The sequence below is a fragment of the Odontomachus brunneus genome, unplaced genomic scaffold (assembly GCF_010583005.1).
Source record: "Odontomachus brunneus isolate Ranch 3 - 2012 unplaced genomic scaffold, Obru_v1 Obru_scaffold_003, whole genome shotgun sequence".
In the NCBI taxonomy this organism is placed as follows: Eukaryota; Metazoa; Arthropoda; class Insecta; order Hymenoptera; family Formicidae; genus Odontomachus; species Odontomachus brunneus.
In genome coordinates, this window is record NW_022639453.1 from 2,965,373 (window position 1) to 2,981,439 (window position 16,067).

General features: G+C 35.6%; 1 protein-coding gene across 1 annotated transcript in view; it reads right to left on the bottom strand.

Annotated features, from left to right (window-relative positions):
- The window catches only part of LOC116844100 (acetylcholine receptor subunit alpha-like 1), a 331,491-nt gene that overhangs the window by 285,790 nt on the left and 29,634 nt on the right, over positions 1-16,067 (bottom strand). The window lies entirely within an intron of this gene.

The following is a 16,067-nucleotide window of genomic DNA, read 5'->3' on the forward strand; positions in this document are numbered from 1 at the left end:
ATAAATATATATATATATATATATATATATATATATATATATATATATATATATATATATATATATACTTTATTTTATATTATTTCTGATTTTTTTAATAATACATTCGACTAAAAGTTTTAAAAGTGAATATGCCTTGAATAAAATGCCTGGAATAAATATCCCACATGTATATTAAATTAAAAAAATATATATGTTATTTGGGGTTATAAACATCTTCTTTTACATAAATGTTTAAGACTCTAAATTCTAGTAAGCTTTAACTAATTAATTATAGGAGAAGTAAACTTTGAATCACAACGAAACTTTACACATATTTTGAATATTTAAAATGCACGTGAAAATCAAGATTTTGTTATTGCTTTTTAATTATCTTTTTCTTTGCTAAAAATCATTTTTGCAACATCATATTTTTCCATAACACAAGTGAAAATATTTTCAAATAATAGAATGATGTCAAATGACATGTTAATGACGTTCCTAACATCAATAACACGTCGTTTTATTAACGCCGAAAGAGGAGGGCGTACTAGATGGCGGCGGGACGCGCTCGGGACCTGTGTATCTTTTCGTTCGAAAGAGAGAGAAATATTAAAAGCGCGGTTTGCTAGGCCGGGACTCGAATGTCGAGTAACTTTTGGACTATAAAACTCTAAATCATTGTTAAATTGTTCATATCACTTTTCGATGTAATATTGGACTATAAAACTCTAAATCATTGTTAAATTGTTCATATCACTTTTCGATGTAATATAGATTGATCCGCGACATTTTTAAAACTTTTTCATTATTTTTGTAATACGAGCCATACATCCTTAAATACGGTTGAAGAATTATCGATTCGATGAAGACATGTTTTTCTTTCTAACAATAATAGATGCTAAAAAATTTGTCAAAAATACAAAATTTCGTCTCGAGAGATATATCTGCACTTTCCGACAATATATTATAATTCTAAATGCAAATCGGAGTGCAGGTATTTGAAATGCATCTATAAATGTAAATGCTATCTGCGTGCATTTACATAGTTCGCATTCGTAATTATTACATGAGTTCGCGTCACCTAATCAAACGTTAATCAGTTTTCAGGAGTTCCTAAGCGAAAATACTCGGGGCTACGTTTCGCCCGACCGTCTATAATCGATACGTCGCGTCGTTAAGAGGCTTTCACACGAGCGATATCGACATTCACCCGTCTGAGACCTTTTTAAATAGCAATTGTTCATAAGCGTCCCGGTGGAAGCGAGAAAGCAAGAGCGAGAGAAGGGACTGATTATATGAAAATATTCGCGACATTCAATTATCACGTGACACAACGGAACGGAGAATCGCGAGACGTCGGTGTTGTCGTTGTCGTCGTCGTTGTCGTCGTCGTCATCGCCGTAGTGCTCTTCGTCGCGGCAGCTTCGTGCCATCGACTCGGCGGATATATATGTGTAGTTTAAAGCGCTTTTAGTTCACCTCGGATGCTCTTCCCCGGGGTATTTTCCCTGCGAGCTCCTCATACTTCCAGCCTCGCGCTGGCATGTCACCGTCGAAGTACCCCAGGGCCACGCATAGTTTTACAAATATTCCACCCCTTGTCGGTGAACCGTTAATATTCCTTGCGGGGGTGGTGGTCTCGCTGGCGGTATAAGCGGCCAGGCATGCTCGGAAATTAAAATTACCCGGAGAAAAGGTGAGGTCGCGAAAGGGGTTTTAGTTGAGCGAAAGTTTGCCGAGTCGGAGGCCGCGGGGCCCTCCAGAAACTCGATAAGTCCTTCCGGTAATTAATTGTGGGCGTACACGGTGGCCGTTATATCGCCGGTGCTTATCCTCGACCTGCGAATAATCGCTGGGCAGCTGTAAACCCCTTGAAAACGACGCTTCTCTCTTTTTCTCTCTCTCTCCTTCTGTATCACTCTTTTCCTCTTTCTTTCCTCCTCTTTCCCTCTCTCTCTCTCTCTCTCTCTCATTCATTCTCTCTCTATTTCTCCCTCTCTCTTTTTCTCTCTTTATATATATATATATATATATTTTTTTTTTAAGTATACAAATTAATTCGTGAATTAAATATTTTTTTCATAAATCAATTGAGTTAATCATTTATTGAGTGGCACCAAATTATTCGACAAGCTCCTACTGTGTTTGATAAGGATTTTCTTGCAACAGCTGATTCAATTCTTTGATCGGAAAGATCAAAATTGCCATTTCGAAACTTTTTGATACCACTTTTTATATGTATTGTAAGCACTTTCCTTCAAAGCAGAACAAATCATATTCTTGGAGAAATTCATGAAGAACATTTTTTTTTATTAAAATGTGAAAAGAATGCAGTGTCTGATGTGTTGCTCATCGAACGACACCGCGCTTAACACTGTTTTATGCGGATGTCGTCAGCAGTGTCCAGTTAAATGGTGTTTTTTTATTATAAGAGTTGACACTCTGTAACCCCAATGCAGCGGGTAAAAGATTTGAATTTCAAATAAAATTTCAGTTGATTAATTGTGAGGACCACGAATTAATTTGTATACCTAATATATGTATACAGCGTGTCTGGCAACTTGCGGTGTAACCGCGACGTGCGGATAAAACACATCAACCCCCACATCATTTTTCAAACAAGTACGTAGAATTTCAAACTATTAATAAAAGAAAAAGATTAACGAACAGGGACGCATGTTATAGGACAAGCTTTATAAACGCAAGGTGTCATCGAAAATGACTGAAACGCGACTGCTTCTTAGCATGGATGGACATCGACTGACAGTTGAAGACGGAATAATGCTACGAGCGGCGAAAATTGTTTCTCAATGTATCGTGAGCGTGTCGCTAAGCAACAGTCACATTTCATCCATTTCCGATGAGATCCCGCGCTTACAGAGCTCGTTCCATAACGTCACGTGTTCTGGTTCGTCAATCTTTTTTCATTAATATCTCGAAATTTTACATGAAAAATAGCAGGAAACATTCTGCTCAGGCTGATGTGTTCTACCTACACACCTACACACGGTTGCGCCGCGAGTTGCCGGACACCCTGTGCATACAGGCTGTCTGACGCAAGACACGCCAACGCACGTGAAGATGGATTAGGTCAAACTGAACAAAAAATTCTTCTATCATTTTTCAAAGAATCACGTAGAATTTCAAAATATTAATAAAAGAAGATTAGCGAATCAGCGCAACGCTGTAGACGAGCTCTGTAGACGCTCTGTAGAGCTCATCATGGTTGAGACGTGACTGCTCTCTTAAGCTGGCCACACACACTTTTCATAACAGTAACCGTAAAGGCCAAATCACACTAACGATTGGCGATTGACGATTGACAATTAAAGATTAGATTTTAACGAATCAACAAGCTTCAACCTCGGCTTGCTTTGTTCCAATTAGTCAATTTCCAATCTTCAATCGTCAATCATCAATCGCCAATAGTTAATGTGATATGGACTTAAGACGTAACGTAAGAATTGACCAATCATGTTGAGAATCGTCGAAACGTAAGGTCACCATGTTTATGAATACTCGATCGTAATTGGTCAATTCTTACGTTACGTCTTACGGTTACTTTTACGGTGTGTGTGGTCAGCTTTAGCGACGGTGGTTATCGGTTGACAACTGAAGGCGGAGTAACGATGCAAGTGACGTGAAGAAAATTGTTTTTCGACATATCGCCACGCATCGCTAAGAAACAGCTAATCTTCTTTTATTAATATCTCGAAATTGTACATTGTTGTTTGAAAAGTGGTAGAGGAATTTTTTATTCAATTTGACCTAATTTACTTGCACACATGTGCGTTGTCGTGTCTTACGTTAAACACCTTGTATATATCTCTCTATCTATTGTCTCTCTCCGTCGCGTTCACGATCATCTCAGTTAATAAATACCGTGTATTGTGATACACTTTCTTGCGGTTTCGGACATCTCCATGGGACACGGTGATACGCGTCCGCAATAGAGTTGCCAAATCTAAAAGTTTAAATTACCGGACAATTAGCGGACTCTTTGGTAACAAAATTTAACCAGATAAAACCGGGAAGAAATAATAATCATAAAACTAGATTAAATATAAAATTTGGTAAGAAATTACTTACAGTATGTTTTCCTAAATAGGTTTAAAAACAAGATTTGGTTGAGTAAAATAATAAACCACAATTATTTTTTTAATATATAATACATTTTATTAGTATAAAAAATTAAACAATTGCTAGTAGGCGTTTGGAACGGACGAACATTGCTGAAATCCGAACTCTGTAAATTTCATTTAATTGATTGGGTATAATTAAAAAATCAGACATATGACATCCAGTTTGATTTGCAAATCCGACAGCAGACAAAACTCCTAAAAACCTGATAGTCCGAGTGAAAACCGGACACTTGACAACTCTAGTCCGCAAGCGTCGTCCTCCTTAGTTTTCCCGGTGATCCGGGGCGGTCCTCGGGCCAGTCGGTATTCGTCTACGACCGCGTTTTATCGTCCACGATACTACACAAGAAACGTCATAAAGCGTCGCTCATGCGGTCGCCTGCAACCCGCAGCGCGCGAGATGACTGATGGAATTAAAAAGTTTTCCGGCGGGACGCGTCGCGTCGCGTCGCGTCCGGGAATTAACTCCGGGGACGTGCATCTCGGGGATGCGAATGTGAGTGAGCGAGAGAGACTGAGAGAGCGGGGAAGAGAGAGAGAGGGGGGGAAAGGGGGAGAGAGAGAGCGGGAAGAGAGAAGGGAACGAGAGAAGCGTAGAACGGGGAAGGAGGGGGAGTACGCTACGAAGCTGGGTCCGAAAAGGGGGACACGGCTGTATTAAGCAAATCGCACTAGTTGGAGAACTTTGTTTAAATCGGATGTGAATTATGAACGATCCCGTTGGGTCGACGGGTCTACTGGGAGCTTCGGCCGAGTGACAGCGGCGCCGCGTATTTACGGCACCCCTGCGGCGGGAGTTAGTTTCATTGATAAATCTGCGGCCACGCGACCCGCCTTTTTTTCTCGCCTGCGCGCAACCGGATACGCAATCGGGTGACGGTCGCGGGTCGGCCGTCACCCTGCGGCAAGAAAGACGTTCCATCCCCTACGGTACAAGCTAATTCTCGGGGCGTCCCGCCGTGATACACCGTCTTCTTGGCTTAATTCCCTGGGGTCTGTCCTTTAATTCGGGTCTTATTACCGTGAAATGGAACGTACCCTTAGAAAAGAAAACCTTTAGTCTTTTGTAGCTCTTCTCTCTCTCTCTCTCTCTCTCCCCCTCTCTCTCTCCCTCTCTCTCTTTCTTTCTCTCTCTCTCTCGCTCTCTCATTCTTCTCTCGTGAGAGAATGCACTCACGTTTTATGGCGGAGCGTAAAAGCACCTTGCGAGAAATTTATGTTCAAAGTGGCAAAGCTTTAAGCTGAGGATCGGTTTATCCTTATAACGTTGCGATCGACTTATTTAACTTTCGTAACAGAGGCTGTTCCGCGCAAAAAACTTTTTTTCTTTTACCTTTCACGTTAAGGCAACGGGTCAATGCACGGTGAAGTTTCGCGTGCGAGCGAAATGTTCAAATTTGCAAAAATTCACTTTCGCCCATGTTATTTTTATTTCTGATCTCCAAAAATTCTTTGCTTCCCCGAGGCCTGTGTTGATCGCGTTCAAAATAAAACATGAAGCATCAAAGATCGCGTTACCTTTAGCGAAACACGCTCACGACTCGCTTGCGTTTATAACGATAAGTTAACAGTCCCAATTATGGGTCGAATCTCAATTTTGGGTCAAACTTAATTCATTAATGTGTTAAGAAAGTATATATTATATCGAAAATACATATGGAACAAAATCCTTTTATATTTTTAGCTGTTTTGTAATTATATTCTAAGATTACATTTACACACACACACACACACAACCAATTTTTGTGGTGAATAAGTTTTTTCAACACTTTAATAGTAAATAAGGGGATCATTCATGTCCGACGTACTATTTCGTCAATTTAAAATTATTGAAAAATTCCAAAAAATACTCACGTAGCTTCTTTTAAACTTCAACTAATAGATTATAAAATTATTTAAAAAAATGTAATTGTATATCATTCTTTAATTACTTACTGCACAAAAATTTACATAAAAGACTTCTTTGTCTAAAAAATAATATTTTGTAATTTTTCTTAAAATATGTAAAATATTTGGAGCTTTATATTTAAAATGTAAGTAACAATTAATAAAAACATTATTTATTATCTTGAAAAAGTTGAATTATTTCTGTATGTAAAAATGTTGTATTTTGTTTAAGAAGACAAATATAATATCAAAAAACATTTTTGCACATTATGCAAAAGTAAGAAAAAAATTAGAAATAGAAAAAACACAAAAAATCGAAAAAGAAATATACATCCTCAAAAATTCTCTTAACTGTTTCTGTATTTGTACACTTTAACAGCCTTGTCAAAATTCAAAAATACCACATTAATTAAATATATTACAATACTTTGAAAAATTATTCAAATATACAATAGATAAAGAAAAAGAAATTGTCACTTACTACGTAAAATTTAAGTAACAACGTTAAGTGAGTAGTGGGGTTATTCCAAGATCGATTTATCCCTGCTGCTATTCAGACAGTAACTAATGAATTTTATTGCTATTGAGCATCAAAAACCTTGCCATACTAACTTTTTTTGGAGAACACATGATATCCTAGAAACTTTAGAGTAAGGAGAAATGCAAAATTATTAAAAGTACTCGAGTGGGCACGAATGGTCCCCTATTCACTTTAAGGATTAATATTTAAGAAAAAAACTAGAATATCTAAAATTAGAATAAAAATTAGAATTTGCTGTACCAACTCTTCAGCTGTATAAAATTATTAGTAGATTTTGCTGCACATAACATTATTTTATGTAAACTAAAACAACATATGAATATTACATTGACAATTAATATAAAACTGGGTATTATATAATCTATTGTAGGAAGACAGGACATATACACACACACACACACACACACACACACACACACACACACACACACACACACACACACGTATTGATTTATAATTGGAACTTACGCATTTCTAATTATTTTTTACTTAAAATCGATTAAATTCAAGTGTAATAATTTTGTTTTAAAAGTGTAATGTTTGTTACTTGGTATTAATAGTTCCTTTCAATGTTCAATCGATAAATTTATGTAAATAAATGAAATAAATAAATTGCTCTAACCTTAAACAATCCATATTTAGGACTGTTATTTTGTCATAATTTATGATGTTCACTTTGCCATTGTCACGTTAAGGTTATCCTGAAATTAGGGAAAATCGGGAACTTTTAACAATAACTTTTAACTTTTGTTCGTATTAAACTTTCGAAAAAAAAAATAAAACAATTATATAGACTCAATTTTTCTGAACCGAATAATATCTCAGCCGCTGTAACTAATGAGGAACGTTAATAATGTTTGTTCCAGATCCGAGACGCGGAGCCAACGACCGCACGGTAGATGCGTGGCTGGAGCTGACTGCAGCATCGCTGGACTTTCTACGGCGTACCGCAGCGCATTTCCACCGCCGCGATTTTTCGGGAGAGCGCCAGGAAGTAATCCAGAAAATAAAACCGACTATGAGGTTAGTACACTTGTCGCTGTGAGAAAGTATGTATGTCGCAAAAATTCTACGTGCAACGAAAAAAGAATACATTGTCTCTCTCTCTCTCTCCTCTCTGCCTCTCCTCTCGCTCTCTCCCTCTCTCTCTCTTTCTCTCTCTCTCTCTTTCTGTATCCCTCTCGGCGCGCGAGACACGAAATAAAAGAACAAATACGCTAACCATTAAACATGTGCGTGCTACGTAGTACAACGGCAAGCAAGAAAAGTCGCGGATGTATTTTATTTTAATTTCGCGTACTCGTTTTTTGATGCTTTGTGAACGGAAAACTTCAGACAGAGTAGCAGCGCCGGCGGCAGCCGAAGCGACAGCGGGGGGTGGCGACAACGTGGGCACGCTCGAAGACATTTCCATATTCATATTTCTTCGTCGCTTCGTTACGACTCTACGCATAAAATATGTTTTGGTGGCAACGAGCGCGATCACAAAAATCCCTTTTGAGCGAGGCGCACGGTGAAAACTTTTTTAGTTGTTATAACGGAGAAATTCGGTTTAAAAAATTTTCAATTGTTCTTGCGTAATAAACCGCGTATTCGTATTGTTACATTGCGTATTTATTCTCTCTGCTTCTGCGTTTATTATTTTTCTTAAATCAACATCACGATGAATATGAACGAGCGATCAAACGGAGAGACGTGGTGTACAAATGGAAATTAAGCGCGTAAAGTATGCGGCCAAGTTCGGCTCGCTTTATTCAAAAAAAAGTTTTGAATCTAAATTGATTTTGTTTTATAGCTTTTGGCGCGTTGATTACGAATATGCAAGTCCCAAGGTAGACCCACGTACCGTTCCAGAGAAAATAGTCCATTTTAAGTTGCACCCTACTAGATAACGCCACTTATTTTCGCAAAACAAAAATACCAATTTGCAATGCAATTTATTTTTAGAGCCCGTGTTTGATCTTTACTGGCAGTTTCAAAGTGTAATTAAATGGCTCAACTAATTCAATCTTGCTGTGCCGTCTGAGAATTCACTAGAGTCCATCAAACGCTTTTGAGGTTCAATTCAGTTATCCTCTTTTCAGGGACATCTGAAATTGTCGCTGCGATTCGCTGAAGATGATTTTATCATTGAAAATTGCCATAGTTTTATTTTTTATCTATGAAAATAAGTGGCGCTAGTGAGGTGCAATTTTAAATGGGCCATTTTCTCTAAAACAGTCTATTTTTAGGACTGACATATTCGTAATTAACACGCCAAAAAATATATACAATAAGACCAATCTATATCCAAAACTTTTTTCGGTATAAAGTGAGCCACTAAGCCTGTAGACACTTGGCCGCACCTTTTCTTAGAAATTTCAATACACGCGTCCACCTTCCTCAACTCGCAACTGAAAAAGCGCGCTACTGGCAAGAAACAACGGAGAAATGCGCGTCAATGAAATATCGATAAATTTCCCGAAATTTATAGCTAATCCGCGTGAGTGTCTTTGAGGCACTCTCGGGAAAATCGAATGCGCTCTCCTCTTTCTTTCGTCTCGCGGATACTCAACGGCAATATGTTAATGAACAAGTATGTGGGGAAAGATCCGCGCTTCTAGAAGACGGAAAAGAGGAAGCGGCTGCGACGAAAGAGCCGTGACGGCCGGTCGTGATTCAAGACACTCAGAGTGCCATTTCGCGCGCGCGCGAGGACAGAAAGAGCAAAGAAAAGGGAGAAGGAGCGAAAACGCCGTATGCGTCGTAGGGGCGAAAATGGCCAGGATTTTCCCCGGGAATAATTCAGCCGATGGTGCCGCATGGCTGAACTTGGGCGAATAACGGGAAAGAAATCAGAAGTGTAGTTTCGTGCCAGCGTGTAGAACGTTGGCCCGCTGCCATATTTTTTAATTTGTCGGAGTGTTTTTACCCTATTCACGGCCGAAGTTCGACGGCGCTCGTTCATATCGGTATCGCGTTTTCTCGCTTCGCTTGCTTCACGAAAAATTCGCGATCGGTTGATCACGATCCGGAGAGACGTGAGGGAAGAAACGGAGGAGGCGGAAAAAGAGGGTGAGATAACGTAAACGACGGTGGCGATGGTGGTGGTGGTGATGATGGCGGTGCGTCGGAGTGTGATTAAAGTGCGAATTCAAAATTGACGGAATTTCTCGTATCACTGCACTTCCGCACATTAACGAGATGGCTCGAAACTTCCTGAACTTGAGGGGCCGAACTTCGCCTTTCACGCAATTCCATTTAGCTCTTCACGGATTAATAGTACTTTCCACATCGTTACAATGAATAACGTTACATTGTCGCAAACTTAAATGGTGTACGTATTATACGCCAGTAAGTCTGCTAAGTGCAGGACGGGTCGTGAAAATTTGTATTCCGACAAATCCACCAAAAGCGGCAACTTGAAACGCAGTCGCGGCTTCGCGCTAAAATGATTATAATAATCGTGCACAATTCTTCACTTGTACTATAAGACCGTAATATGTGCACAACGATTGTTACACGAAGAAAAAAGTTTGGTTGAATCAATGTGACAATGAATGAACCAAACGTGTTTTGGTTAAAGGAAACGGAACTTCTGCTTCTTAGTAGGTTGTAAATAATTAAATATTTTTGTAATTAACTTTCTGTCTAATTATCAATTATTTTTTATAGTTGCAATTTATGTCGCGTTTAGATATAAATGTGTTTTGGAATTGTAATCAAACTCGAGTTTAAATACAAATATTTCTTAAAATTGTAATTGCACTCGAATTTAATTACAATTATTAACTGTGCGAATTCGTGATTTTGGTTTTATTCGTTTCAAATAAGCATAATAAGTTCTATTGGTATCAAATAACTACTCAAAAAATAATAAAATTATCGAGAATAACTTATGATTATTTTAATAGTAAAAATCAGGGTTATGTAAATAATTATATACTTTTATAATTAAATTTTTATTTAATTTTGCCAATTACTTTCTATAATTAAATTTAAATATAATATCTTAAATACAATCTTAAATATAAAGCTCCAAATATAATTGCCAATTACTTTCTATAATTGATGTTGAATTCAAATAAAAATATTTTTGGAATAATTACAGAGAGAGAGAGAGAGAGAGAGAGAGAGAGAGAGAGAGAGAGAGAGAGAGAGAGTGCGTGTGAGAGATCGAGACAGAGAGAGGGAAGGAGGAAGAGAGAATCGAAGAAAACTATAAATATATTTTTGAATTATAATTATAAAGTCGAGATTAAATGCGAATACTTTTTCGGAATTATAATGGTGAAGTCGAGTTTAATTACAATTAAAAGAAGTATTTATGTTTAAAGTTTAGCTTTATTATAAATACTTTTTTAAAATTGCAATTAAACTTAAATTTAAATATAATTCCAAAAAGTAATTATGACTTATATTTTTCTCAATCATGAATTTCACAACCGTAGTTCTTAGAACCTAATTTAGTTCATAAGTCAAAACACTTTTAGTTTACAGACCTGTTACACTTCTAAAAATGTTAATTTGAATACACACACACACACACACACACACACACACACACACACACACACTTGTCAAAGGAAAATGTCGAAGGTTATTATTCATGGCGATTATTGAATTTTCAATATATCTTTCTAACTAAGGCCCAAAGTAAAATTCCGTTACGATAAATTTTATTTGAAATTGACAGAAAAAAAAAATTTTGTTATCCATTCAGTCGTTATCCAAAATCGTTTAGTTTGCGAAAAACTCCACCAGTTTTTCGATCGTTTATATCTCAGAAATTATTAGTGCTTCAGCATTTCCACTGAGGAAATATTAACTTTAAATTACTCAGAGAATCCGTCAGTATAAATTACACACTATCTATCTATGTATATCGAAATAATAGCTTAAATCATGTACTACAAAAGTATTTTTATCATTTGAAGATACTCCATTCCACTGCTCTAAAATATATTCCTGAAATTCACGTTCATTCTGGGCCTATCCAGGGTGGCTTAACCTCTTAATTCAACCAATCATTTTTTTCCGTGGATATATATATATATATATATATATATATATATAAATATATATATATATAAAATTCTATAAATATTTGAAATATTGACGATCAATCGACGTCGAGACTGTTTCTTCGGTGAAACAGGGAAAAACAAACCCTCTAATAGTATTTGAATACTACTTTCGGGAGAAGTTCGACTTGACCTGTATAGCAGCGTCGTTACACGGCGTGCACTTTTCGAAACTTTAGCGAGCTCATGCAAAAGTGCCTGTGGAAACTTTCCACTGTCTTTCGCGTATTGCGATCAACGGTCGGCGGGCAATCCGGCCCACTACAAATACAGGCGCGCTCCGGGAGCTCGACGATCGATCGTGTTGACCTGGTAAGAAATGATTTGCTCGAAAGTTTGCAATCGACGAGTCCGATACTTGCTTTGGTAATGTCAACAAAGTCTGGGAACATGACAGATAACAATAATAATAATTCGGAGCTGCGCCAAGGAAATATAAATATCGTTGTTTCGCAGACGGGGTTTGTGTTGATGTACGGGAATGATCGTGCCTCATTAATCCAACGTCCGATCGCAAATGTACTCGGTATTTATAAATTGTCGATTCTCGAATATGCAAATTTATCCTTATTAAACAGCAATTATAAACGGCGAGTGCTCTGGCCACCGTTGCTCGCCGCGAATAATTGTCGATTTCCGCTTCCTCGGCATCGGTATCGAATCGATACTGCCGCCGTTATCCTTCCCTTACACACTGTATTTGTCATCCTCAATGCTCGTGGTACGTCCGCTTCTGTATGAACGCGCGAGCAGCGCGGAAAAATCGCTAGTGTCAATTTCAATTTGGCCAAATATACAGCGACGAAGGAAGCTTCGCTGATCCCATCGATCAATAGCAACTCGTTCACTACGCAAACATTCTGTCGATATAATCGCTTTCGGCGTTGCCGCTTCGCGTAACCGATATTTTCCGAAACCATATTTTCTACTGCAGATGTGTAGAACGCGAACTGAATTGTGCACGCGATGCGTATGATTGACCGACATAAAGAAGCTGTCCGTGTTGTTCCTCGTATTTAATCGCGGTATCGGCTGGACAACAATATTTCTCGGTCAACTGCAGCTTGTTTGAGTAGTAAGCAACATTTCAGCATCTTTCCTATCTTAAAATATAAAACGTATTATCTTATTGTTACATTTTTCTGCGACTTTTGCTGATTGTCTATCTCGATCTCGATGCGAGTCTTTGGTCGTTTTAATTGCTTGGTTATCATAAACATCTATCATTGAGCATTTTAATAATTTTAACATCAAGGGAAATTAAAAATGCCATAAAATAATGTAAATAATTCAATGTGTTTTTTTTTTTTAATCGGTATAGAAAATATTGAGGAAGATAATTCTGTTAATATTTTTGCAATTATATAGAAATGTAGAAAAGAATTATAATAAAAAAACAAAACACATGTTTCTTCAAGATCCGTTTTTCTCTAGAAATTCATAATCTTTCAGTAATAAGGGATAAAACAAAGGAGCTAATGAGATTTTAAAGAAAATACTTTGTTCTTTAAGAAAATTTAAGAGCACAAATCGCTGTTTGTTGGAAAACTGCGTTGGTTTTTCATGCAATAAAAGTAAGTTCTTTTAAGCAAAAAATAAATGGAACTTAATAAATTTATGTAATGAATAACTATTTTACTATTTTAAAATTATTTTATTATAAGAGAATGAGACATATTAGTGCAAAATAAAATGACGTAAGAAATTATCGATAATATATAATGTATAATAATATTATTATACATATACTCCCCTCTGCCTTCCTTTCTTCCCCCTCCTTCTCTCTTTCTTTCTCTCCCTCTCTTTTTCTCCCACTACCTCTCTCTTTCTCCCACTTCTTCTCTTTTTCTCTTTCTCCCTCCCTTCCCCCTCTCTCTCTCTCTCTGTGTGGGTAACACCCTCATATTTTTATAGAATAGCTTTTGCACATTAGCTCCATATGAGTAACATTTAATCTTTAACTAAGTTTAAATGAAAACCTAATTCTAACTAAAATAAATTAAATAAAAATTATCTTATTATACATAAGAAAAAATTAAAAGTAAATTTTCAAATGAAAACCCTAACTACGGGTAAAATTTATCCAAATAAAATCTTGCTGATAGGTGACAGCTGAATATACCTTTCAATAGAGGCAATTGAATTAATTAGGCCTACTATAATGCTGTCAATTCTTCCTATTTTAAGAGCGGTAAAGTTTAAAAAGTTGGTCTGGATAAATTTTATTCATGTTTTTAGAGGGTTCAGGAAGGTTCAAACCGAATTTTATTCATAAAACCGAGAATTTTCTCTTTCCTTCAGAATGTTTGTTTATTGTTATGTTAATTTAACTAATTTTTTCCTTCGTATACAACATAAATAACAAATAAGGTCTAGTTGGTTCAAGGGGTATGTCGGCTATGTATTTTGTTTACGTAGGGTCTAAATTAAATAGCGGGGGAATTTGGATAATATTAAGCGTTTGCGACAATTTCAAAAAAATATGAGACGCTTTATTTTATGTTTGAAGTTAGCACTAAGGAAGACACTGTGGTCTACATATTTATACAAGTTTTAAAGAATATTTGTGAATCTGAAGGTCTGTGCAATATTTTACATTAAGCAGAGTAAGTAAAGAATTTCTGTTGTTATTGTAGTTTATAAGAATATATTCTGCTAGTTTAAGCTTCTATAAAATCTACGTAAAAACTATGATAACAATATAACTTAAAAATGTTTCATGTATTAGCGATCATCACGTCGACTAATGGCGCATTGTTGAGTTATTGTAATACTATATTATCATGTTTTTATATCGGTGCACGGAGTAATTTGAATACATTTTTATAGGGCAATTTGTATAACGCACTCAGTTCCCTAATATACTATTTCAACTGTTTTAAAACACATTTTAAATGATGAAACATTATAAAAAAAGGATACTCGACTAAATTGGAACAAAGAAAATACGAGGCAAGCCATTACATCTGTTATTGATGGTGTGATGTTCATTTTAGAAGCTGCACAGTTATTTCACGTTCCCTACAAAAGTTTATACAAAAGTTCAATCTAATCAAAGACAAATATGTGATGAAAATGAAGTCCTTCGCACTTCTATTGGGCCCCGCCGTGTTTAACAGCGTTTTAGAAAAAAACTTGACTGTGTATGTGCATAGAGAGAACGATTTGGTTGAAACAAATAAATATTTCTTTGGAATAGTCTAAACGAATTTTTTGATTAATCGAACAAAATTTTGTTTGATGCAACAAATATTTATAACAAATGCAATATTTATTTGCGGCTTAGTTCCAAAGAAATATTTTTGTTGTGTCAACCAAATAATTTGTTTGGATTATTCCAAAAAAATGTTTATTTGATTCAACAAATCGTTCTCTCTGTGTGCATTTTGTAAAGTCAGCTACTATTTAAATGTCTTTATAAAAAAAAAAGGGAACTGGATTCGTTGCACTGCAAGTACTGCAAAGCATGGTATCATGAGCAATGCGTTAGAGCCAAAGAGAAAAACAGTTCATTTGTGGCCCTTGTATATGAATTTTTTATATAACACTAACATGATTTTTTTCTCATATTAATTGTCTTAATTTTTGTTTAATTTTGTTTAAAAAATGCAATTTAATATCAAAAACACAATAGATAAATATAATGTTTTACTTTTATTATAATATTATAATGTTCATTATAATTATTATGTTAATTATTATATTAATGTAATTATAATTATAATGTTAATTTTAGTTAATGTTAGTTTATTTATGTTTGTTGTATTTAAAATATTATATAGGACTAACATGATTACTTTGACTTTCTAATTTGTATTCAATTTTATTACATGTTTTCTAATTTATGTTCAATTTGATTTGAAAAGTATAATAAAATGTTCAAAGAATAACATTTAAAAACATGATTTAATTTTAATGTTTTTATGTTATAATATTAATGTTCATTTTTAATGTTATTCAAATTACCCCCTTAAGATATCCGAATTGCTCCTTAAAATTGATCTTCATTAAAATTGTAGGGGTAAATTGAATAATGGCATTACGCCTCAAGATTTAAAGAGTAATTTCTCATATATTAAGTAAATATTCCTTAGACATGTGAGTTTCCTGCTACATATTCAATATAAGGATAAAATTATTCCTCGAGAAATTATTCAAAAAGTTTGAAATTATCCAAATTATCCCGCTTTACCCTATAAATTGTAAGAAGAACAGTAGAAACGAAATCATCAAATGTTTGCAAGGAATAGACATTTTTCTCTGAATTTCATTAAAATCGGTATAATATTACAATTAAAAACAGAAAAACTGATTTAATAGCAGCCAAATATATTTTCGAGTGTCTTAAAATTTGGTCTTAATATTTTTTATCGTGAATGAATAAACTTAAGTGGCATATTATTAGTTAAAATGAAGTTTCCTGCAAGTGTTTATAAACATTGTTTCGAATAA